At 41.0% G+C, this 24303-nt stretch overlaps 1 protein-coding gene across 1 annotated transcript in view; it reads left to right on the top strand.

The window, feature by feature from the left end:
* The first annotated feature begins 29 nt into the window (after positions 1-29).
* Positions 30-24303, top strand: part of ATXN7 (ataxin 7) — a 119761-nt gene continuing 95487 nt past the window's right edge. The window contains exon 1 of the mRNA XM_081321546.1: positions 30-213. The gene's annotated coding sequence lies outside the window, so the exon portion shown is untranslated. The remainder of the gene's footprint in view (positions 214-24303) is intronic.

Genomic DNA, 24303 nt, shown 5'->3' with positions numbered 1-24303 from the left:
CGTCGGTGGCGGCGACGGCGACGGTTGGGGCCTGAAGCTCGCCGGGTCGAGACAAGTTGGGGGCAAAAAAAAAAACACCAAAAACCGGGAAGGCGGCCGAGGTTGGCAAGGCAGGCGAGCCCGGGCGGGCAGCCGGGCTGCAGAAGTCCGCCCTGTGAGTCCCGCTCCTCTGGGCCAGGCCTCCCCACTCCAGCAGGGCGCCTTCCTCACCAGGTGAGGACCAAACCGGGGAGGGTGGCAGGTGAGGGGACAGGGCTCCTCCCCCCTGCCCAGGTGTGCGGGGGGGGGGGAGGCCTGCCTTGGCCACTGGCCCTGTAACCTTTGGTGACCTTTGCTCAGTCTCCCTGGGGCTGCCATGCTGGGTGCTCTGCCCTGCTGACCATTTGGGGCACCACCTGTACCACCTGCGCTCTTCTTGGCTGCCAGTGTCAAAATGCTGCTACCTGACATCCCTCTGGGTCTCAATTGTTCTGCTCTTATTTTTCCTCCGCAGCTATTTAATATCCTTCCGTCTCTCTTCGGTTGCTGTACCGTTGTGGGTCCCTTTTCCTTTCCATGGGTAACATTGCACAGTAGTGGCAACGGGCGGCTGATAACTGCCATTTGCTGCAATCCGGCACGTCGTGCAGCCGTCCCTGTCATGATGCCCTTTATAACTGGCACCATTGCTGTGAAGCTTCTGCCATCGACATCCTCATTGCCATGTCGTCGTCATTGACTGCTTATCGCTTCCATCTCTCCAGCCTTCTTTACCGATTTTAGTATCCGTCGCTGATACGGACCCTGCTATCGCCAATAGTAGCATTGCCATCACTGATAGTCTCCCAATGAAATTTGCCACTTTTGCTACTGCACCATTAACCTAAATACAACTATCCTTGTCTATTCCCTCTTGATTTCTTTGAAAAGCTTTCTTTGAAAAACTTTTCTTGGAACCACATCATTTCATGTATTTTCCATATATATATATATATATATATATATACATATATATATATATATATATATATATATATATATATATATATATATATATATATATATATATATATATATATATATATATATATATTCAGCTTTGCTATTTATCTTTACAATTGTGCCTGAGTTCTTTTACTGGTGGTGTTCCAGCATTAATAACAGAAACACACACTAAAAATACTTCAATTGTGTTGCTGCCATTGCTTTCCCTTCATTTCTTCCATTGCACATCCATGCCCTCTTCCTTTTTATCATTGCAAGAAACCCCTTTATGTGTTGGGTAGGAGGCTGTACTAGAAGATCTCTGAGGTCTGTTCCAATCCTATGATTCTGTGATTTTTGGTACACTAATTTGCTTGCTGAAATTTCTCCTCGTAGTGTCTATAACATCCTGTTTAACTTATTGCTTCTATTTTTTTCCATCATTTTGTTTTCTTTGGTAACTTCCATTGTGAATTTCCTTACATTTCTAGACACTGGATTTACTTCCTTTTCCTTCTCTGAAATCACTTGTTATTTTGACTTTGAAACACCTAGTCTACCATTTCTACTATTGTTGATATGATTGCTTCTATTGTACTATTGTAAACATCATGAATGTAAACCTAGGATCCACTTGGTAACTGTCATACAGTAAGTGGATTAAATGTTACAATGCCTCAATAATTTTCATATCTTTGATAGTGTTTTACTTATTATTGTTGTCCTTTGCAATTCGTTACATATGTTTCACTAGCCATAGTTGCTTTTGTTGAAGTACTATAATTGGTAAAACAAAACAATAAGATCATAGCAGGTAGCTTAGTGAGAAAAAGCTAAGCTACTGTCAGACATTATTTGCAACTGGATGGGAGACCATCTTGTAATCTCAAGAATCTTTAGACTAAATTGCAAAGTTTTTTTAAAAATCCTGAAAGGAAGTGGCAGCAATTTATTATCGAGAGTGGATTTGTCCGTGAATTAACAGAATTCACTTACCTCCAAGGAGACTATTTTAAATAAGAGGGAGTATTGGATAAAAAATTTTCTTTCCTTTATAGTATTCATAATAAGGAGAGTCAGGTCATATTAAACTTGAAGAATATTGTGACTCGTCCCACTGAATTCTTTTTTTCTTTGTAAGAGCGCTATTGAAAAGTAGAAATATGAATGGATTCCACAATTCATTTATAAGGAGGTCGTTGTATATCAGATTAAAAATTCTAAATATTTGTTATTTAATTCTATATCCAGTGGTTAATCCAGAATGGGACCTGTCGTTGTAGAGTCTGCAGTGGGTTAGGAAGAATGTGGAGGTTTTGGAAGCATAACTATTTTTCTATTTATGTTGTTTCTGTTTTCCTGACAATTTAAGTATCAGCTGCTGATAGTAGAGTGAAGAATAGTGTTCATGCTGGGAAAAGTCAGGCAAAGAAGCAGAAGCAATTGTTTATTCTTGTTCTTATGGCTGCCTTGTTCTTCAGAATTGCTTTTGAACCCAGTCAAACTTCCACCTGTGGTGCAGGAAGAGAGTGAAAGACAAAATAATAGAAATGTATGTAATTTTTTTAAAAAAGAAGGTAAAGGAGTTTTGGAACTAAGTACTGTGTGTTGAAAATTAAAGTGATAATAGTGAAAAGCTATAGACCTATGGAACTGCAAGCTTTCAATAATCATAAGTGGGAATCTATTTTCTTTCAAGCAAATATCTCAGCGTTTGAAATAATGGACATTTCATGTTCACGATTCCTGGTTTTTATCAGTAGTAAAATAATAACATGAGCAGTTTTTTATGTTTTCACAGATTTGTATTTCTTTTCAATGTGTTTATTTTGAAACTTTCAAGAATTATTATAATGTGCTGTGTATTAATAAGAAACCATGAAGATGCAGTAATTTATCCTACCTTAAATGTGAAGTGTAATCATAGATTTGGATCCTGAGAATAACTTCTGATGAAACTCAGGAAATGCAGTTCAAGATGAAGCCAGTTCTGTCTCTCTAGTACCTTGTTTGCAGGTTAAACTTTTTGAATGCTATTAGGTTGTAAGCTGGAGGCCTTCAGTCCAGAAATGGGAAAGCATTTCTTATAGCCTGTTTTTACCAGTAGGAGCAAAAGGAGTCTTTTATGTTGCTATTTTTAAATCATTCTGTTGAAATGAGGAAAAATTGTATTAACTTGGTATACTGTTCATTTCTATAAAGGAGTGCTATAATTTTTATTCAGATTTGCTATTGAAAATAAATAATGTCATAGTGTTCTTAACTCTTAAGTTTATGTTTTTTCTAAGCTAATGTGGTGTATCAGAAGGTTTTCGTTAAAAAAAAAAGCAGTGCCTGTAACCAGAATTCTGTCCAGTTCTCTTTTGGACTCCTAAATGCAGCCATTATTCTGTGATACTGGATAATTCTGGCAATGTGAATTCAGGAGAGCTAGGCCTGCATTTTCCCTCTTAATAGGTTGTTCAGAGAAAAGTGCCTGAATTCTTGTCTTATTCTCTTCACCACCACCACCACCACCAAGTATAATTGCTATCATATCTACATGTTACTTCTGGGAGTGGTGGCTATGAAAAAATTGAATATATTTGTTTTCTACGTTGCTTTTATGGGCCTGAACAGTTCTTTAGATTCAAAGGCAAAAAGGTATTTCAAACTATACAGGGGGATGAACGTTTCACCTACCTGCAACTCCTTAAAGTAGCTGCACATTTCTCTGCAATCTCACACAACTCTACACAACTGCAGTGTGATCCTGGAAACAGATGTGTTGGGTTTAAGAAGTTGTAGATAGGTGCTATTTGCTTGCTCTACACGCTCCAGCACCACTTTGCCTTTGAATCTGAAGCTCTGCTGCACAGCTAATGTGTATAATTGTCAACAAGACACAAAATCCATTCTCTGAAGCAAATAGGACAGTGGTGGCGAACCCATGGCACGCATGCCAGGGGTGGCACTCAGAGCCCTCTTTGTGGGCACATGTGCCATGCCCTGGAGATGGCAGCCGTCCTTCAACCAGCTGTCCGAGGTCCCATGTGGCCAGATGCATCCCGGCACGGCTGGTTTCCCTTCGCCCGTCCCATCCCTCCTGGCCTCACATGCTGTCCTTTTCCCAGGCACGACCCACTGCATCGTCTCCTCAGCTGTTGGCCAGATGTCCAGCTCAGAGGTGGCTTGTCTGAACTGCTGGTGGTGGGCTATGGAGCCCCAGAGTGCGCCGGTCAAGAAGCTGGCAGGCTGTGGCTGCTGACAGACACCGTGGGCCCCCATATGCTCGCTGGCCTCTTTGTATGGGGGCCGATGGTGTCAGGCAGCAGCTGCCCCTGCCTCGCCTTGCCCCGCGACAATGGCACCCCCGCCCTGCCTCGCCTCGCCTCACCCCGCAGGATGAGCCTCCTGCCCACCACCCCTCCTGCCAGAGACCTCCTGGATCTCCCCCAACCCTGCCTGGCCCCCACAGGCATCCCTCCCCATGAGCAACATCAAGGTGACCATGCCCACCTTGGCCACACCCACCCAGTCTGCCATGACCACCACAGCCATGCCCACCCAGTGGGCCACCCCCACACGGCACCCAGCAATAAATGAGTGGATTTTGGGTTGCAGTTTGGGCGCTCGGTCTCTAAAAGGTTCGCCATCACTGCAATAGGAGAAGTGATATTCAGTCATGTAGTAATCCTTACACAATTTACTATAGAGAGTCTAGTTGAGCTTATTTAAGATTGCTTTGCATGATTATTTGTGGGACAAATTCCACTGATTCTTTCTTGTACTGTTTTTAACATAAATAATTTGGAATAGCCAACACAGAACTGAATTACCATTTAATTATAACACATGCTGTAAACTTGGCAAAATGTGGCTTTTTACCTTTTCTTACATTGTAATTGTCTCTATTATAACCATTTATTGGGGCATAGTGATGTTAATTAGTAGTAGCAAAACAAAAAAGACTCTTCTTCTGATGCCATAAACATCTATTATCCTGGCATTAGCTTATATGGGCTATAACCCACTCCCACAGGTTAGTATTAGTTGAAAATACATTTAAGATTCATATACTTAACCAAAATCAGTATTTTTATATTTCTTCCTCCTCTGACATTATTGTGCACATTTTTATATTCGCCAATTTAAGAAATCACTGAAATTCATGCTTGTAATGAAATTTTACCTCAATTAATGAGAACAAAGTAGATAACCATCTGTTGAAGCTCATTAAATGATTCAGAATGGACTATTATAGTCTTTGCAAATGTAATGAAGTAGTAACTTTTACTGTAAAAGGAGAAATATTGTTTTCTGTAATTTATCTATTGCATTTTGATTCATAGCCTAACCATTTTTAAGCATTTTTTAAAATGTTAGGTATCATTCATCTTTCAATTATGTTTCACAATCTCAGATTGTTGGGGGCAATAAGCTGACTTTGTAAAAATGCCGCTTTGGGGGGGGGGCAAAGCCCTAATAAGCAGGCATATACATAGAATGAAGGCTATTGCTAAGCACATTGATTTGTGCTTCTTAGATTGTAAGCTGCCCTGAGTCTTCGGAGAAGGGCGGGATATAAATGGGATTAAAAAAAAACATTGGATATCCAACCTAGCAGTTCGAAAGCACGTAAAACTGCAAGTAGAAAAATAGGGACCACTATATTGGGAAGGTAACAGCGCTCCATGCGCCTTTGGCGTCTAGTCATGCCGGCCACATGACCACGGAGACATCCTCGGACAAGTGCTGGCTCTTCGGCTTTGAAACGGAGATGAGCACCGGCCCCTAGAGTCGGAAACGACTAGCACGCATGTGCGGGGGAACCTTTACCTTTACCTTTTAATATAATTTTGGCATATGTTTGACAAGTTAAAACAATTTTTAATTTGTATTCCTGTCTTTTTATACTGTGTTATTTTTGTTAGACTTTAACAACTTATTTCAGTTTGATTTTGATAGTTTTATCTTTAAATTATGGGATTTGGTATATTTTGTGTTAGCCTTTACAATTCAGTTTGAAATAATGGTTTCATTGATGCAGACATAAGTAAGTGTAGTTTTGTAACTTAAGACCAAAAAGGTGCCACCTTATCAATACAAAAAAGATTATCTTATCTTATTTGGGAAGAAAGGATGGTTTCAGTTTTACAACTTTGACTAAAATTTCTGGATTAAATATGGAGAGAGAACTATCTCTGAATAAAGAATCTATAACATATTTTCTTTCTCGGAATGAATGAAATTTTTGAAAGAATGCAAAATATGGAGTCTTTTTTTCCAATATGACAAAATATTCAATAAGAAATGTTAAGTGTACAGGTATATAATGCATCACGTAATGCTTACCTGTGTTTCTGTACCTAGAAGATGCTGCCCTCTCCAGGAAAGAACCTATCTACAGTACATAGAATTTGGATTGCTACTTAGTTTCTTTTTCTACTTTGGAGATCTTGAAAGAAAACTGCCACTTGTTAACTGTTAAATTTTAGGTTTTCCCTTGTGGTCAACATTTTCTTCTTTCCCTTTCATTCAGCTGACTCAACCAGCATGCTACAGATTGGAAGGCAATCTCCTTTGCTAGCAAATAATACACAGTGACAACAGTTTGGGTCAGAAGCAAGATTTAATATTGTATTTAATATTTCTTTTAATTTTTATATATTGTATTTTATTGTATTGCCCTGTACACCGCCCTGAGTCCTTCGGGAGAAGGGCGGTATAAAAATTAAATTATTATTATTATTATTATTATTATTATTATTATTATTATTATTATTATTATTATTATTATTATTATTATTATTATTATTATTTAATAGCAGGCAAAGAAGGAAATAATTGATTAAAGTTAGATTCTACTTTCTGTTTCAGTAAGCATGAATAGGATAGCTCTCTATATTAAAATTAAATGCTTTTTTTTAATTAATGCAATATGTCAATATATTTATTTATTTTATTTTATTTATTTTATTACATTTATATACCGCCCTTTCCCGAAGGACTCAGGGCGGTTTACAGGGTAATTAAAAAACAAAGATACAAAAGTTAAAAACAAATTAAAAAAAATTATATTCGTCCCTGCATAAATAAAACCCCAGTTAAAATTAAAATTAATTCTCAGCCTGGGCCAGAGAGCTCGAAGAGCCAGGTCTTCAGGTCCCGGCGGAATGAACGGAGGTCGGGGGCAGTCCTCAGCTCCACTGGCAGCTGGTTCCAGAGGGCAGGCGCACCCACTGAGACGGCCCTATCCCTGGGTGTCGTCCGCCGGCAATCTCTTACCGGTGGCACCCTGAGAAGACCCTCCCTGTGGGAGCGCACTGGACGAAGGGAACTTGATGCCGGCAGCAGGTGTTCCCTCAGATATCCCGGACCCAAGCCATTTAGGGCTTAATAGGTCATCACCAGCACCTTGAATCTCACCCGGAGGGCAACCGGGAGCCAATGCAGCTCGCGGAGTAGAGGTGTTACATGGGAGTATCAGGAAACCCCCATCACAACTCGCGCGGCCGCATTCTGCACCAGCTGAAGCCTCCGAGTGGTCCTCAAGGGCAGCCCCATGTAGTAGCATTGCAGTAGCATTGCAGTAGTCTAAACGGGAGGTCACGAGCGCATGAGTGACTGTGCGTAGGGCATCTTGGTCCAGATAGGGTCGCAACTGGCGCACCAGGCGAACCTGGGCAAAAGCCCCCCTGGTCACGGCTCCTATATGGTCTTCAAAATTGAGTCGTGAATCCAGGAGGACGCCCAAGTTGCGAGCCCTATCAACGGGGGGTAACACCTCACCCCCCATCATTAGAGATGGAATAGTCTGGTTGATATAGGTAACTAAGAAGACATTTCCTGGCAGTGAACTAAGAATTAAGAAGAAATGTCCTGATAGAACTATCAGTGGAATGGGTCGCCTTCAGAAGTTGTAGGTGCACCACCACTGGTGGTTCTTAAGAAGAGATTGGACAGTCACTTGTCCAGCATGATATCTAGTCTTCTACTTGAACGGGGGGGGGGGTTTGGACCGCCAAGGTCCCTTCCAATTCTATTATTCTGTTCTATTTCTCTATTAATATATTTAATCAGATACTATTCCTTCAAGGGAAGATATTAACAGTAACTAAGAAGCTTCTTAGTTCTATTTCTTTTGGGGTGGTGTTTTTGCAGCATTGATCACTATGATCAATATACTATTTTGAAACGTGTTTCATAAGGAAGAGAACCACCTGAGTGAATGAATTGGTTGTGTATTGTATACTGATATACAACGTGATCGTCCATGATTACCTTGTTCGCTATGTCCTACGGAAATCTTTTTTTTTCTTTTTAGCTAAAATATGCCTCATATTGCTATGTATGTCTGGACAGTTAAATAAGAAACAGTGGAGTCCCTGGCATTTTCTGAGTTCGGCTGTTTGCTTGCAGATGTTTTGTTACCAGATTAGGTTACAACTTTAGTATCAGATGAGAGTGGGGTTTGCTCTCTCTTTATGTACAGTAGGTTGCCCTGTCAGTGTTAGTGGAGGTGTTCTTTATTCCTTGATAGTTTTTTGCATGCTAGTTTGTTCTGGATCTCACTGCTCTAGTATCTATTTTTTTTAAAAAAAGAAATCCCTTAAAATATTGACTTTAAACCATAAACACATTTCACTTGATAAGTCTCTTGGGAATATATAGTGTGAGCCATTCTGTAGATCATGGGTCTTCAAACTCGGCCCTTTTATGACTCATGGACTTCAACTCCCAGAATTTCTCAGCCAGGCATGCTGGCTGAGGAATTCTGGGAGTTGAAGTCCATGAGTCATAAAAGGGCCGAGTTTGAAGACCCCTACTGTAGATGTTTTACCAACTTGCAGAGGAATCACTCTAGTCTCAGCTCTGTTCTTGGGGATTCTTTGAACAAGAGCTATGAGTTAAATAGAACAACAGAGTTGGAAGGGACCTTGGAGGTCTTCTAGTCTAACCCCCTGCTCAAGCAGGAAACCCTATGCCATTTCAGACAAAGGGATGTCCAATCTCTTCTTAAAAACCTCCAGCAATGGAGCACCCATAACTTCTGGAGGTAGGCCATTCCACTGATTAATTGTTCTTACTGTCAGAAAATTCCTCCTTAGTTCTACGTTGCTTCTTCTTGATCAGTTTCCATCCATTGTTTCTTGTCTTGCCTTCTGGTGCTTTGGAAAATAGATTGACCTCCTTTTTGTGGCAGCCCCTCAAATATTGGAACACTGCTATTATGTCACCGGTAGTCTTTCCTTCCTTTCACTTGACTAGACACAACCCATTCCTGCAATTGTTCTTCATATGTTATAGCTAGCAGCCCTCTAATCATCTTTTTATTTATTTATTTATTTTATTTATTTATTTGTTTTTATAAACCGCCCTTCTCCCGAGGGACTCGGGGCGGTGTACAGAATAAGGTAGGCATACAGAATGAACAATAGTGAAAACAAACAATAGTAAAATACAAGCTGGGACCCCAGATTAGAGCTGTCAGGCCAGGCCAGACTGCTGGAACAGATAAGTTTTTAATTCGCGCCGGAAGGTGCGGAGGTCGGGGGCCATCCGGATTTCGGTTGGTAAGCTGTTCCAGAGGGCTGGCGCACCCACTGAGAATGCCCTCCCCCTGGGGGCCACCAGCCGACATTCCTTGAGCGGTGGCACCCTGAGGAGGCCCTCTCTGTGGGAGCGCACAGGACGGTGGGGTGCTGACATTGGCAGAAGGTGCTCCCGTAGGTAGTCCGGACCCATGCCATGTAGGGCTTTGTAAGTCATTGTTAGCACCTTGAACTTCACACGGAAGGCAACTGGAAGCCAGTGCAGTGCACGGAGGAGAGGTGTGATATGGGAGCTGCGAGTCAAGGAGGACACCCAGGTTGCGGGCCCTATCAACAGGGGGTAGTAACTTGTCCCCGATGTTAAGGGATGGGATGTTCTGAGTATCCTGGCTTGCCGGTACGTACAGCCATTCAGTCTTGTCCGGGTTCAGTTGAAGCCTGTTCCTCCCCATCCATTCCCGGACCGCTTTCAGGCAGCGAGACATCACGTCGAGGGCATCACTGATGTTGTTTGGAGTTGAGATGAAAAGCTGGGTGTCATCAGCATACTGATGGTACCCTACTCCAAAGCTGCTCTTTTGCTCTTCTCTGCACTCTTTCCAGAATTTCAACATCTTTTTTATACTCTGGTGATGCAATACTAGATGCAGCATTCTAAGTGTGGTTTTATCAAGGCATTATAAAACAGTAAAAACACTTCACGTGATTTTGATTCCTTCTCTCTGTTAATGCAGCCTAGGATTACATTGGCTTTTTTGGCAGCTGCAGCACACTGCTAGCTCATATTTTAAATAAAGACACTTAGGAGAAATATTAGGGGGGAAAAATTGAGGTTAATGTTTACTCAGCTTTTGACTAGGTATATTAAATCATTCAATTGCCCTGACTCTACCCTGAATTAAGGGGTTACAAAGTTGTTTAAAAAAACACAATTAAGTATCCCTGCAAACAAGTTGTCTTTAATAAAACTTTTCAGTAGACATGCAGAGATTTGTTCCCTTAAAATGTTTTGAATATTGAGACCCATATTCATGAATTTTATGGAATGAATTGGACTAGATGACCTCCAAGGTCCCTTCCAACTATTATTATTATTATTATTATTATTATTATTATTATTATTATTATTATTATTATTATTATTATTATTATTATTATTATTATTCAAGGTACTAGTAATGGTGTTTAAAGCCCTACATGGCAGGGGTCCGGAGTACCTTAGGGAACACCTGCTGCCGGCATCAACTTCCCTCCGCCCTGTGCGTTCCCACAGAGAGGGCCTCCTCAGGGTGCCACCGGTCAGAGAATATAGATTGGTGGCCCCCAGGGGGAGATCTTTCTCTGTGGGCGCCCCAGAATTATGGAACCAGCTACCAGTTGAGCTCCGGACGGCGCCTGATCTCCGCTCCTTCCGCCGCGACCTAAAAACATACTTGTTCGAACAAGCCGGCCTGGCCTGAGGGGGGATTGGGGGGGGGTTATTATTATTTTATTGGGGTTATTTATTATGTATTAATTGTTCTTTTAACGGGCATATATTTAATTACTTTTAACTTTTGTAATTTTGTATTTTACTCTTGCCCTGTACACCGCCCTGAGTCCTTCGGGAGAAGGGCGGTATAGAAATATTAATAAATTAAATTAAATTAAATTAAATTATTATTATTATTATTATTATTATTATTATTATTAGTAGTAGTAGTAGTAGTAGTAGTAGTAGTAGTAGTAGTATATGGGTTTGGAGTCTACTAAGCTCATCTTCCTGATTATAATTTTGAATCTTTTTACCATTTAAAAAGGATTTCGTTACATTACCAGAGTGTAGTCAAAGATCAATTATTTTAAATGTAAAAATTACAAATAATATAATTTAAACAACATAATAGGAAAGTAATTCTTGTTAGGTAACTTTGTGTCTCTGTATGTGTGCTTACTCTCTCTTCAGGGAATCGTGTTATAAAGAGTTTCTACCATTTTCAGTATCTTTTTATGGTTTCTCCTTAGTTCCATTTTACCCTCATAACAATTTTTAGAAAGTGTTCAGTGTAAGATGTTCAACCAAATACCCTATGTTGTATCTTGTTGGAAAGCATGAACTTGGGATGAATCATGGTAAGATGGGACTGATATTTAGTCATTTGTGGTGAGACAAAGAGATTCTACCCTCGATTTTTTGATCCAGAGAGTTCTACAAAACTCTACTTTAGATTACTGATTTTGGTAGTGTCATATGAAGTTTTTTGGCACAAGCTTGCATCAAACATCTATGAATGAGAAAGGAAGGGCAAGAAAGGGATATTGATTCAAAGATTGATAAGTCTATCCAGAATTCAGATTCATTGTTGTAATCAGACCAACTAGTGAGATAATGGAGAAAATAGATAAAACCTCTAGCTAATCAAGATAGGGTAAAATCAATTCTTGCATAAATTGTACTAGCAAAAACTTATTAGGAACTTTGAATATTCTTAAAAAGTGATCGAAGCAAGTAGCCTCTATGTCAAAGTGCAAGGAGGCTTAAGATGAATTGCAGTGTTGTGTGGAGGTCATTTGAGACTTCTGTCTCCTAAAGGAATGCTTGTACTGTAAAGTCTTAAGTTAGATTTTGGGAGATAATGCCATGCCACCTTCTCTTCTTACATAAATATAGTTTTCTTTTTAAAGTATGGAGCTAGTAGAATGTATGATAATGTAGAAGCAACTTTTAACTATGAATGCTCTGTACATTTGCAACAGAAATTGAACAGCACAATCAAGTAACTGACATTCTGTACAGGAACAGCTGCCCAAACTATAGGCTAGATCAGTGGTGGCAAACCTGTGGCACACGTGCCAGAGGTGGCACTCAGAACCTTCTCTGTGGGCACGCGCACCATGCCCCGGAGATGGCAACTGTCCCTCTTCAACCAGCTGCCTGCTAACTCGCCAAGGTACGGCTAGTTTCCCTCCCCACCATCCCGTCCCTCCTGGCCTCACATGCTCTCCTTTTCCCAGGCACGACCCGCTGCATTGCCTCCTCAGCTGTTGGCCATCCATCCATTTCAGAGGCAGCTTCTTTGAACTTGCAACAGGCTGCAGAGCCCCAGAGCACACCAGTCGAGAGGCTGGCAGACTGTGGCTGCTGATGGACACCGTTGGCCCCCATGCACTCGCTGGCCTCTGTGTGGGGGGGCTGATGGTGTCAGGCAGCAGCCGCCCCGGACCTTGCCTGGCCCCATGGCAATGGCACCCCCGCCCTGCCTCGCCTTACCCCACAGGATGAGCCTCCTGCTTACCGCCCCATCTACCAAGAGTCCCCCTAGCCCCTGCCCACCCCTCACAGGCGTCCCTCCCCACGAGCAACATTGTGGTGACCATGCCCACCTTGGCCACACCCACACTGCCATGACCATTACAGCCAAGCCCACCCAGTGGCCACGCCCACCTGGCACCTGGTGATAAATAAGTGGGTTTTGGGTTGCAGTTTGGGCACTCGGTCTCTAAAAGGTTCGCCATCACGGGGCTAGATCCTTCAAAGTCCAATTGGGAGATTCCATAGAAGGTTGTGGAGAATAAGATAGTAAAGATCCAGGACCGGACAGATCCAGACGGACATATAGGAACTGGCCAATCAACCGGACATCATTGTAGTAGACAAGGATCAGAAGACAGAGGTGGTGACAGATGTAGTGGTGCTAAGTCAGAGATCCCCAACAGCAACATCAGGAAGGAATATGCAAAGCTGAAGAAATGCCAGCGCCTGAAGGAGGAGCTAAAGAGTGAGGAAAGTAAAGGCCAAAGTATTTATTTATTTATTTTATTTATTAGTTTTTATAAACCGCCCTTCTCCCGAGGGACTCGGGGCGGTGTACAGAGGAAGGAAGGTATACAGATGAACAATAAAAATAATAAAAACAATAGTGAAAACAAACTGGGACCCCAATTAACGCTATCATGCCAGGCCGGACTGCTGGAACAGGAAAGTTTTTAAGTCGCGTCGGAAGGTACGGAGGTCGGGGGCCATCCGGATTTCGGTTGGTAAGCTGTTCCAGAGGGCTGGCGCACCCACTGAGAATGCCCTCCCCCTGGGGGCCACCAGCCGACATTCCTTGAGCGGTGGCACCCTGAGGAGGCCCTCTCTGTGGGAGCGCACAGGACGGTGGGGTGCTGACATTGGCAGAAGGTGCTCCCGTAGGTAGTCCGGACCCATGCCATGTAGGGCTTTGTATGTCATTGTTAGCACCTTGAACTTCACACGGAAGGCAACCGGAAGCCAGTGCAGCGCACGGAGGAGAGGTGTGATATGGGAGTATCGGGAGGCTCCCAAGAGTGTCCGTGCCGCTGCACTTTGCACCAGTTGAAGCTTCCGAGTGGATCTCAAGGGCAGCCCCATGTAGAGAGCGTTACAATAGTCTAGGCGAGAGGTCACAAGGGCATGGGTGACTGTACGTAAGGAATCCAGGTCCAGATAAGGCCGTAGTTGGCGAACTAGTCGAACCCGGGAGAAGGCCCCCTTGGTCACAGCTCCTATGTGGTCTTCTAGGGAGAGCTGCGAGTCTAGGAGGACACCCAGGTTGCGGGCCCTATCAACAGGGGGTAGTAACTTGTCCCCGATGTTAAGCAATGGGACGTTCTGAATATCCACAGATGGTAGGAACACATGCGACTGTGTCTCATAAGCTGAGGAGTTTAATGGAATATGTGAATGACCTTGGGGAACAAGGGCAAGAGATGCCTACAAAGCAATTACGTGAGAGGAGGAATCCATAGTTGCATAATGTTCAGAAAAAGAAATTTAGGATGGACTCCCTGTAATTGAACATATGATTAAAAGTGGTGAATGTACCTTCAGACCTGCAAGTTTCTGTTAATGTAGCCTTACAATAAAATAGAATTAGCTCATCTAATCAGGGTCACCTGGGAAGGCTGACAGAGAGTGGCTCAAACACTGTCATTTGTTCCAGAGATTTAAGGCATCCGGTTTGAAACCAGGAGTCTCTGAGTTCAAATCCCACCTTGGACACTAATCTGGGTGACTTTAGGCAGTCACTTTCTCTCAGTCTTAGAAAGAAAACAATGGCTAACCACTTCTGAAAAATCTTGCCAAGAAAACTCCAGGGAGCAAGTCAGTTTGGTCTAGTGGTTAAGGTACCAGGCTAGAAAACCAGGAGACTGGGAGATCTAGAATGGACTTAGCCATGAAAGCCAGATGAGTAATGAGTCAGGACAATTAACCCCTGCGACAATGCAAAGCTACTTACTTACTTGTGTCTACTTCACAAAGCAAGTCAAGCTGTATGTGTGAGTTTTACCAAATAAATGCAGGTTTGAATGTGTATTTCCCTGTGTATTTCCCTATTAGGTAGAAGCCATTACCATAAAGGGAGTGTTGGGTTTTCTTTTTTAGAAATAGGAGTTGTCAAAGTGTGAAATTTTGCTATGCTGCTAGAGTTGCTCTTGAATGCTGTTAGGGAACTGCTTTGCTGAATTGGTTTTAAAAAGGTGTAATTTGATTTGTTTTAATCTATCAAGTCAACCTTTAGGCTTTCAAGAAAATATACTGCTTCTGTTGTTTTCTTCCTTATTGCCAATAAACAGGATTCAAATATTTCTACTGTGATCAATATTCAAATATTAATCACAGTACTGGATTTTATGTGATTCTGGAGGACTCTGTTGGAGGACTATAGAGAAAACAATGTCAAAAAAATATATTTTTACCTCAGAATCATTGTACAATGCCATGTGGCAATGTCTTTCTGCACTGGATATTCAAAGGCTGCAGAGACATTCCTGTTCTTATATGTTAAGGAAAAACATGTCATTTCATAGAAATATTGTCGTACAGTTTTGAAGCTTGGTCCACTGTATAAGAGTTCAAAATTAACTTGCATTAATATTTGAATATGTTTTAGCTTCAGTGATTGCCTTAGTGGAAATTACTTTATTACTTTGTGGACTGTTGAAATTAATGAAAATTGCACCATAGTAGTCCTTTGTGAAGTGTACCTGAAGCAACTAGAATTGTTACTAACTGCTTTAGCTTTTTTTGTTTAATGAAGTAAGCTCTGTAATTATTTTGGTACAATTTAGGAAGTGTTCTTGTGTTTTTGTTTTCAAGTAAAGCAAGGTGCGTCCTGCTGCAATATCTTAACTGTTAGGTGTGTTTCAAAAATTAGGCTTGGCCTTGAAATTGAGGAACTGTTTGTTGTAAGTCCTAAGACAACACAAACTCATTTATTTCCTACTAATAATACATGATGAGAAATCTTTTAGAATGAGCAAAATTCTGTTTAATCCTTGTTTTTCTCTTTAGTATAATTTATCCATAAACATCTATGTATTACTCTCTCTTAAACTAATGATTTTATGCATTAGATGCTAGCAGTTGAGTTAATCATTTTTATGCAGACTGAAAAAAGATAATTGATCTGGTTCTTACATTACAGTGCTGTCTTTGTTTTTTGCAATGTTGTTGACTCTGTCAAGGATCTATTTTAAATTACATTTTAAAATAATAAAACAAGATTTTTATAGTTTGCTATCTTTTTTTTACAAGGGATGATTTTAAAATGTATTTGCAAAAATAATCACTGATGCAGGTTGGCATTAATAATGATCATTATTACTACTGCTATTTAGTAGTTAGAGATAGATAACTTGTATAGATTATCTACTTAATCACCACAGTGGAACCCTGGAATTTTGGTTATACAGGTAGTCCTTAACTACCATAATTGAGCACAGAATTTACAGTTATAAATCACTGAAGTCATAAATTGAGACACCTTTGTAAGTGGAAGTATTTTTTGGTCTTTTTCACAGCAATTGTTAAGTGAACACCTTTGGTCATAAGTGAATACCATGGCTATTATGTAAATACTGCAGTCATTAAGCAAATCCACTCATTTGAATGCCAGAGACCAGCAAAAAAACATCACAAATCACAGTGACATGACCAGGAAATTCTGTGACCAGTTGTAAAATTGACCCACCCAATGTGCAGTCACATGACCATGAGGAGGTGATGCATCTATTTAGGATGACCAGGGCAAAGCACCCTGTTCATGGCCACTGTAACTTAGAACAGTTGTAAAATGACTGGTCATTAAGGGAGGACTACCTGTAAGTCATTGTGGTTGTAAGTTGATGCAGCATGTGACCATACTTGATTTTATGACTGAATTACACCAGTCATAAAATGGGTCTTCCTGGTTGTTAAGAAATTACATGGTCGTTAAGCAAATCCTGCCTATCCAATAGGCATTTTTTGGCATTTTTCTGCTGGAAAACTGAAAAAATTGTCACAAATAACTAGTTGTAAATGTAAGCCAGTTTCCCAAGGGCCTGGAATGTGAGGTAGTTGTAACTTAAAGGACAGGTTGTAAGTAGTTTTTAAAGGCCCCTGGTAACTTCAAACAGTCATTAAACAACTAATAATAAATCAAAGACTAGCTATAGAATAGCTATTTGGAATTTTCAGTTTTTAAATTTAAACAATATTTCTTAAATTACTACTTGGTCCCAGAAGTTAAGCAGAAGTTAATATTTGGATAGTGGACCACCAGGAAATCCCAGGGCTGGGCTAGAGTGGAGTTTTTAAGAAAATGTCCTGGCAGGATTTTGTGATTGTTATTATCAAGAAACTAACAAGGTTATATGTTGAAAGTTAAGAAAAGTTGAGCTTGGCTTGAAGGAAACCACTCTTATCACCAAACTTAATAAAGTTCAAGCAAATATGTACGTTTATCATAGAAATATGATTTATTTTCACATGCATTAACAGTGTAGTCAACTACATGGTCTTTTAGTCAAATGCCCTATTTATTATCACATTAAATTAACTTAAGGTTATTTTAGTTAACTGCTATAGAATTATAAACTCTATACGAATTATATGTACAATTTGCCTTTTTTAAATGCATCTAGAAATTTGCAGTTTTTACAATGAATACCTAATAAACCCATTTTTAATTGTATGATATTTTACTGTTTAAATTAGTACTTTGAAAGTAGTGTTTGTGCTCAAGCCAATGTTATTTACTGTGAAGGTTAAAGTTTATCTTTAAACTACCATTATAAAAGCTATTTTTTTTAAAGTACTGATTATAATGGTCCACCTTTCTCTTGATCACTGTCTGCAAGAGTTCTCTGAAACGGGGAAATTGTTCAAATCACCGTTTGAGGAAGAATGGATTCATAAATAATTCATGTGCTTGCGAAATCAAGTAATTCTGGAATCTGTGAACTCTCTTGAAAGTTTTCAAGTGCGATACACGTAATAGCACAGAGGATCCTCGACTTACGACTGCAGTTGAGACCAGAACTTCTGTTGTGAAGGAAGGCAGTTGTTCATTGAGTCACGACTTTTTTTTTGCCATGGTTGCTAAGTGATTCACGACAACTGTCACATGAATTGAGTGGTCCTTAAGCAAATCCTACTTTCTCCCTTGACTTTGCTTGTCCGAAGACAGCTGGGAAGGTTGCAAAGGATGCTTATGTGACCACGGGGTGCTGCAGCCTTTATAAATTCCTGACGGTTACCAAGTGCCCCAATTCCGATCATGTCCTTATAGAGATGCTGCAACAGTTACAAGTGCAGGAACCAGTTGCAAGTCGCTTTGTAACTTTGAACGGTCACTAAACGAAACGGTTGTAAGTTGTGCACTATCTTTGTCTGATATAAAAAATACTTTCCTAAACCATCAATTCCAGTCACTGGGATGGGGAGATTGGCTCCATTGTGCTGGGAAAATGCATTGATTTATATTTCTAAGAAAAACAATAACAAATCATCCTATAAAAGAAAAAAAAATGAAAGCCATCAGACAAAATCAGTTTAATGAGAGGGATCTTGGGGTCCTAGTGGACAGTCAATTAAATACGAGTCAGTAGTGTGTGGCGGCAATCAAAAAAGCCAATGCAATCCTAAATTGCATTAACCAGAGGGATTGAATCAAAATCACAGGAAGTACAGGTGGATGCCACAAGGGTTGATTCTCTTCGGTTTGTTATCTCAAATTTGTATGGAGCCCCTGGGAGTTCTCCCGTTATTTGAAATCCCGTATCAACAATATACTGGTGATATCCAATTGTGTATTGTGACCGAAGCCCAGGCTTGAGATGCTGTCTTGCCCTTGTGTCTGGGTATAGAAGGCAGAAAACAAGTTTCAACCTAAACAAGACAGAGCTATTGTTTTTAGAGTCCAGAGGTCCCCAACCTTAGCAACTTTAAGTCTTGTGGACTTCAACTCCCAGAATTCCTCATCCAGCCAAGCTGGCTGAGGAATTCTGGGAGTTGAAGTCCACAAGTCTTAAAGTTGCCAAGGTTGGAGACCCCTGGTGTAGACACCAGTACTCCTGTGTGTGTCCCCTACTTTGTTTCTGGATGGGGTGTCTTTCTGCACTCAGTTCCTGCTGGATCAGCAGGTGGAGTTATGACCAGGAGACCTTTTGCCAAGCTCCAACTGGTGCGCCAGTTGTGGCCTTTGTTTGGAGTGATAAGACGTGACCACCATGGCTTAACAGCTTCATTACTCACCCACCCACTCCCAATTAGACTACAGGAACACAATCTAAAGTTGGGATACCTTTAAAGATGCTTCGGTGGGGGAAAATGGCAGTGCCCCAAGTCCTCACAAAAGTGGACACAAATTATACCTGTTTTGTGGGGTCTGCACTGGTTTCCTATTAGCTTCTTGGGGCAATTTAAAATTTGCTTTTACCTATAAAGCCATTTATGGCCTGGTATAAAGCCATTTTATGGCCTAGTATCTGATTAATCTGCAGAGCTGCATCTCCCACTTAACTTGCCCTGATCTATCAGTGGGGATGGGGGAGCACTGTTTTTCAGAGATGGGGCTGGCCTTCAAGAATAACCCCCCACCCCCAATTGGCGACTTGCCAATTTATTTTCTGTTTTCTTTTTGAACCGTGGGGTGGGGTCTATGTACTGTAGTTGTGATGGGATAAAATTGTGATGAATAAATAAACAATAAACTTCCATTCATCCACCAATCTCAGCCTGGACATAAGTATAGGACAAGTCCATTTCTTTAATGTCGTTGTAAAACAATACATAAAGAGCATGGCATACAGGAAATTTGCATCCTCACCATCTATCCATTAATGTAAATGGACAGAAATTTAAGATTCAAACTCAGAACAGAGACAAAGTATTATTAGGCATTTTACCCTCCTAGGACATTCCTCACAAATCTCACAGTTGTGATTGTGGAACAAAAACTTTGCAAGTAATTGATCTGGAGACAGTTGAGCTTGCATCAAGAGGTTTCAGGTTATCTGAGAAAGACTTAACAAGCACAAGGCTAATTACTTATTAATTGATAGATGTTTGTTATCTGCCTCCTAAGGAATCTCGACTGTTATAACTATTCTGTCTTCCCTTCAGCTTTTCCCTCTTCCCACTATACCCACATTCCACATTAATCTAGCTACAATACTCTATGCATCTTGACAAAATAAGCTACAGCTCATGAAAGCTTATGCCTTAAGCAAAATTGTTAATCTCAAAATTGCTACCAGACTCTTTCTGATTTTATGTAATCCAAGAAGTGTGCCTTCTACAGTATATTGCTGTGCCCTATGGAACAGCATTCACTCCCCCCCCCGCCTCCCCAAATTTGGATAGCTGTGACTTGGATGCCCTGTAGAAAGGCTCTGGAAACAGCTCTTCCCTCTGGCACTGGGCCAGGATATTGTGTGAGCCATTAGTTAGTGCTAACACAAGTTATTTTCCCAGTGCCATAATGGTCTTGGTGTATTTTTATGTATTTTTATGTTAGCTGCCCAGAGTTGCTTGTCATGACAAGCGAGCAGCTATGTAAACTGAATACATTAAATTAAATTATTTTTTAATAAGATGTAAAGCAGGTATTGCCTAGACTTGGTAGCTAAGCAGAATCAGGTTTGATCAGTGTTTGGTAGAAAAATGTCAGGAAGTCCTTAGGGTGTAGGCTAAACTGGAAAGTTAATAAACATCCCAGAAGAAGGCAGCAGCAAACCACTTCTGAAGGTCTGCCAAGGAAACTCTGTGGTTGTGTGCATCAGGAATTACAATTGACTCAAAGGCACCTTATCTATTTACATAGATGGTTGTAGATCTGATACGATGGATTTCATATTACACAGCATAGGTTCAGAGCAACCTTTGGCTTCAACAAATGTGAACATTTCAATATTATCACTCAAACAACAGAAGGAATACAGAAGTACCTTCTAATTGTAATAATCGCTTTTAATAGTGAATTCAGTCAGTGCCAGTGACTTTGTAGTTTGTTTGTTTGTTTATTTATTTATTTATTTATTTATTTATTTATTTATTTATTTATTTATTTATTTATTTATTTATTTGATTTATATACCGCCCTTCTCCTGGAGGACTCAGGGCGGTGTACAGGGCAATAAAATAAGAATACATTAGATAAATAATTTTAAAACCCAAATCCATCAGGCCAGGCCGGCTTGTTCGAATAGATAAGTTTTTAGATCACGCCGGAAGGAGCGAAGGTCGGGGGCCATCCGGAGTTCAGCTGGTAAGCGGTTCCAAAGGATTGGTGCAACCACTGAGAATGCTCTCCCCCTGGGGGTCACCAGCTGACATTCTCTGACCGGTGGTACCCTGAGGAGGCCCTCTCTGTGGGAACGTACAAGACGGAGGGATGTTGATGCCGGCAGTAGGTGCTCCCGTAGGTAATCCGGACCCACGCCATGTAGGGCTTTGTATGTCATCACCAGCACCTTGAATTTCACTCGGAAGGCAACTGGAAGCCAGTGCAGCTCACTGTTAGTTAAAGCAAAGGTACAGGAGGAAAAAAGCTGAAGAGAGATTGGTAGCTCTGAGCATAATTAGTAGGCACTAAAAGGAAGCCTAAAGCTGGAACAGAGGATAAGAGACAGTCATGCAGACAACTTCAAAACAAGTGACTTGAGTTGCTGAATGGAGCACCAGGCCATACTTTTGTTATATTGGGGCTCGAGTAACTGTAGTAACTTCCAACTAGCTACTGAGCCAAGTTAAAGATTTTGTTATTGATATAAGGGTCCAAAAAACACAATCACAAGACCGGGATATCTGACACATCATTTTTGTCATTAGCCTTTCTAGGTTAATTCCTTGGGGGAAATTGACATGTTCAAGAAACCACAGTGTCAGCTGTCTGACTAGCAAACTCAAAATCAAGGAATCTTCAAGGTTTTGAAATGCCATAAAAAGATAAAACTTTATTGAGTACACTTCTCAGAACTGAAGGTGCAAAACCAGCTCTGGGTTTCCCGCGCAAAAATCTGCTTAGTTAACGATAGCTTCCCTTAACCTCCACCCACTGGGTGTTCACGTTGCCCAATCATATGCCTTTGGTTTGTTATGAGAATAGTCCACTTCTTCGTCAGACACCGGGAGAAGGACGTATTCTTAGACTCCCATTTCCTCCCAATGCTTTCTACCCCTCCCCCCTGGTTCTATGGCCAGTTGAGTAGCGACAGAAGTTAGCAGGCATCTTAGCAATTCAACCTTGACACGCAGATTCCACTGCTTACTTACAGGAGGGCCTTCTTGGTGGTGGCATATTCACAGTGGAATGCTTACCTGAAATTTATGAAGCACCTACATTTACAGAGTTTACATGCCTGCTAAAGATCTAAATCTGAACCCAGATCTTTACTAATGATTATAGTGTATGTTTTGCATTCCATTTTTCCTTTCATTTTTTAAACTGATTGTGTCATTTTACAGTAATAAGTCCTGTCCTTTCACAGCACTCAGTGTAATAACCATAATTGAGCCAGGAATTATGATTGTATGTGATGGTCATTAAATGAGTCAACATGTGATGTGACTGATTTTACAACCTTTTTGCAGTGGTTGTTAAGCTAACCCAATGGGTGGTTTTTGCCAAGAAGAGGAAGTAAATGCTAGTTTCCAGCAAAAAAAAACAACCCATCATAAATGATGATCACATGACCAGGGACGTTACAAAGAGCCAAAAATGTGAGCTGGTTGCCACATAGCCAAAATGCAGTCACATGACCTTATCACATTTCATTCCCACTTCAAATTTGGGTCATAAGTATCTTTTTGGGTTCTTGTAACTTCAAATGGTTGCTAAGCAACCAGCCTTAAGTAAGGATTACCTGTATACTATTTTGTTTTGGCTTAATTTGTGATCTTTAACATTTTTTTAATCATTGTAAATTACTTTAAGAGATGTAATATTACTTAAATATTATTTTGGGAAGGGATATATTGAATGGGTAAAATGGTTCTATAAATCCATTTATGTGTATGAGGTTTCACCTTCTCTTGAAGTACAGGTTCATCTGCTTGCAAGCGGAGCACTTAGAAACTGAGCGATTCGCTCCATCTCCAAGCGTCCCATTTGCAAGCAGACAAAGCTTCCACTCTCCATCATTTCTCCATCCGGGCGGAAAGTGTTAGGGTACCTGTGGGGCGTTTGGAATCAGTGGGGAAGCCAGATTCACTTAACCAACTGCCCTTAACATCTGCAGTGACTCCCTTAATAACTGTGGCAAACAAGATTGTAAAATGGGCAAAACTCACTTAACAAATGTCTCAGCAACATACATTTTGGGCTCAATGGTGGTTGCAAGTCAAGGATTACCTGTACTTAATAGCAAGGTTCTCATCTAAAAGTAGCCAATATGAGTGACAGTGGCTTGCATGGCCAGGGCACCTATGCAGGAACAGAGTCTAAATGATCATTACGAGCACCTCTGTAAAATGGGCGGAAGAGAAAGACGTGTGTTAACAGTTTTGACCTGTTTGGTGGCACCTGGGCACTGTCTGTCTACCAAAGGACGTGTCTTATATCTGCCTTCCAAGAACAGCAAAAGGCAGAGCACTGTGCCAAAGTAAAAGCCTTGTGGCTTGGGATTTCCAATGGTTGGAAATGGAAATAGAAGGGAGGAGATAATGTACTGAAGCCTTTCTTAACTAAAGATGTTTGGAGCACTGCTCAGATATTACTGGCTCTATTTCCATTATCCTTGGTTTATTTTTGCTTCATCATATTCCATAGCCCCGTGGTGGCAAACCTATGGCACATGTGCCACAGGTGGCACGCAGAGCCCTCTCTGTGGGCAAGCGCGCCATCACCCCAGTCCTAGGCCTTCAGCTGGGTTTTATAAAACCTTTTCGCTTTAGGCCTCTGCCTCCGTGTGCAAAAAAAAAAAAAGGTTCAATCAATCAATTTCAACTTCTCGCGGGGGAAAAAAAAGATCTCACAAAGTTGGAATTGATTGACTGAACTTTTTAGTCCCACCCAGTCTGCCATTACCACCATAGCCACGCCCACCCAGTGGGCCACACCCACCCAATGGGCCATGCCCACTTGGCACCCAACAATACATAAGTGGGTTTTGGGTTGCAGTTTGGGCATTTGGTCTCTAAAAGGTTCGCCATCACTGCCATAGCCAATAGGATGGGCAAAGAAAAAGCCAAGACTGAGATCCTATATATCATACAGTTCTTTTACAGGAAGATTGGTTATTGTACTGCAAAGCTGGGGATGCCAGTAGCTCTCTTGAGCTACAACATATGTGAGCTCAATTTCGCAGACAGCTTTCTTTAGGAAGGTGCTATGAGAAAGGCCACTGTAAATGGTATGGAGTGTAGAAACGTGTTTCTATGCAAGTAAAATTGCCAGTAAATAAATAAGATTTGAATTGTGTAATGTGTTAATGATTACCTACTGATATGTGAAAAGTTGATAAGAACCCCACATTACAGCATTGATTCTAGGGTTCATCTTCTTTGTTTAATGATGGCATTAATCGTTGTTCCCAAATC

Source organism: Vipera berus (genome assembly GCF_964194415.1).
Source record: "Vipera berus genome assembly, chromosome: 2".
Taxonomy (NCBI): Eukaryota; Metazoa; Chordata; class Lepidosauria; order Squamata; family Viperidae; genus Vipera; species Vipera berus.
The sequence above is the reverse complement of the archived record's forward strand: the minus strand, read 5'-3'. Positions and strand labels throughout refer to the sequence as shown.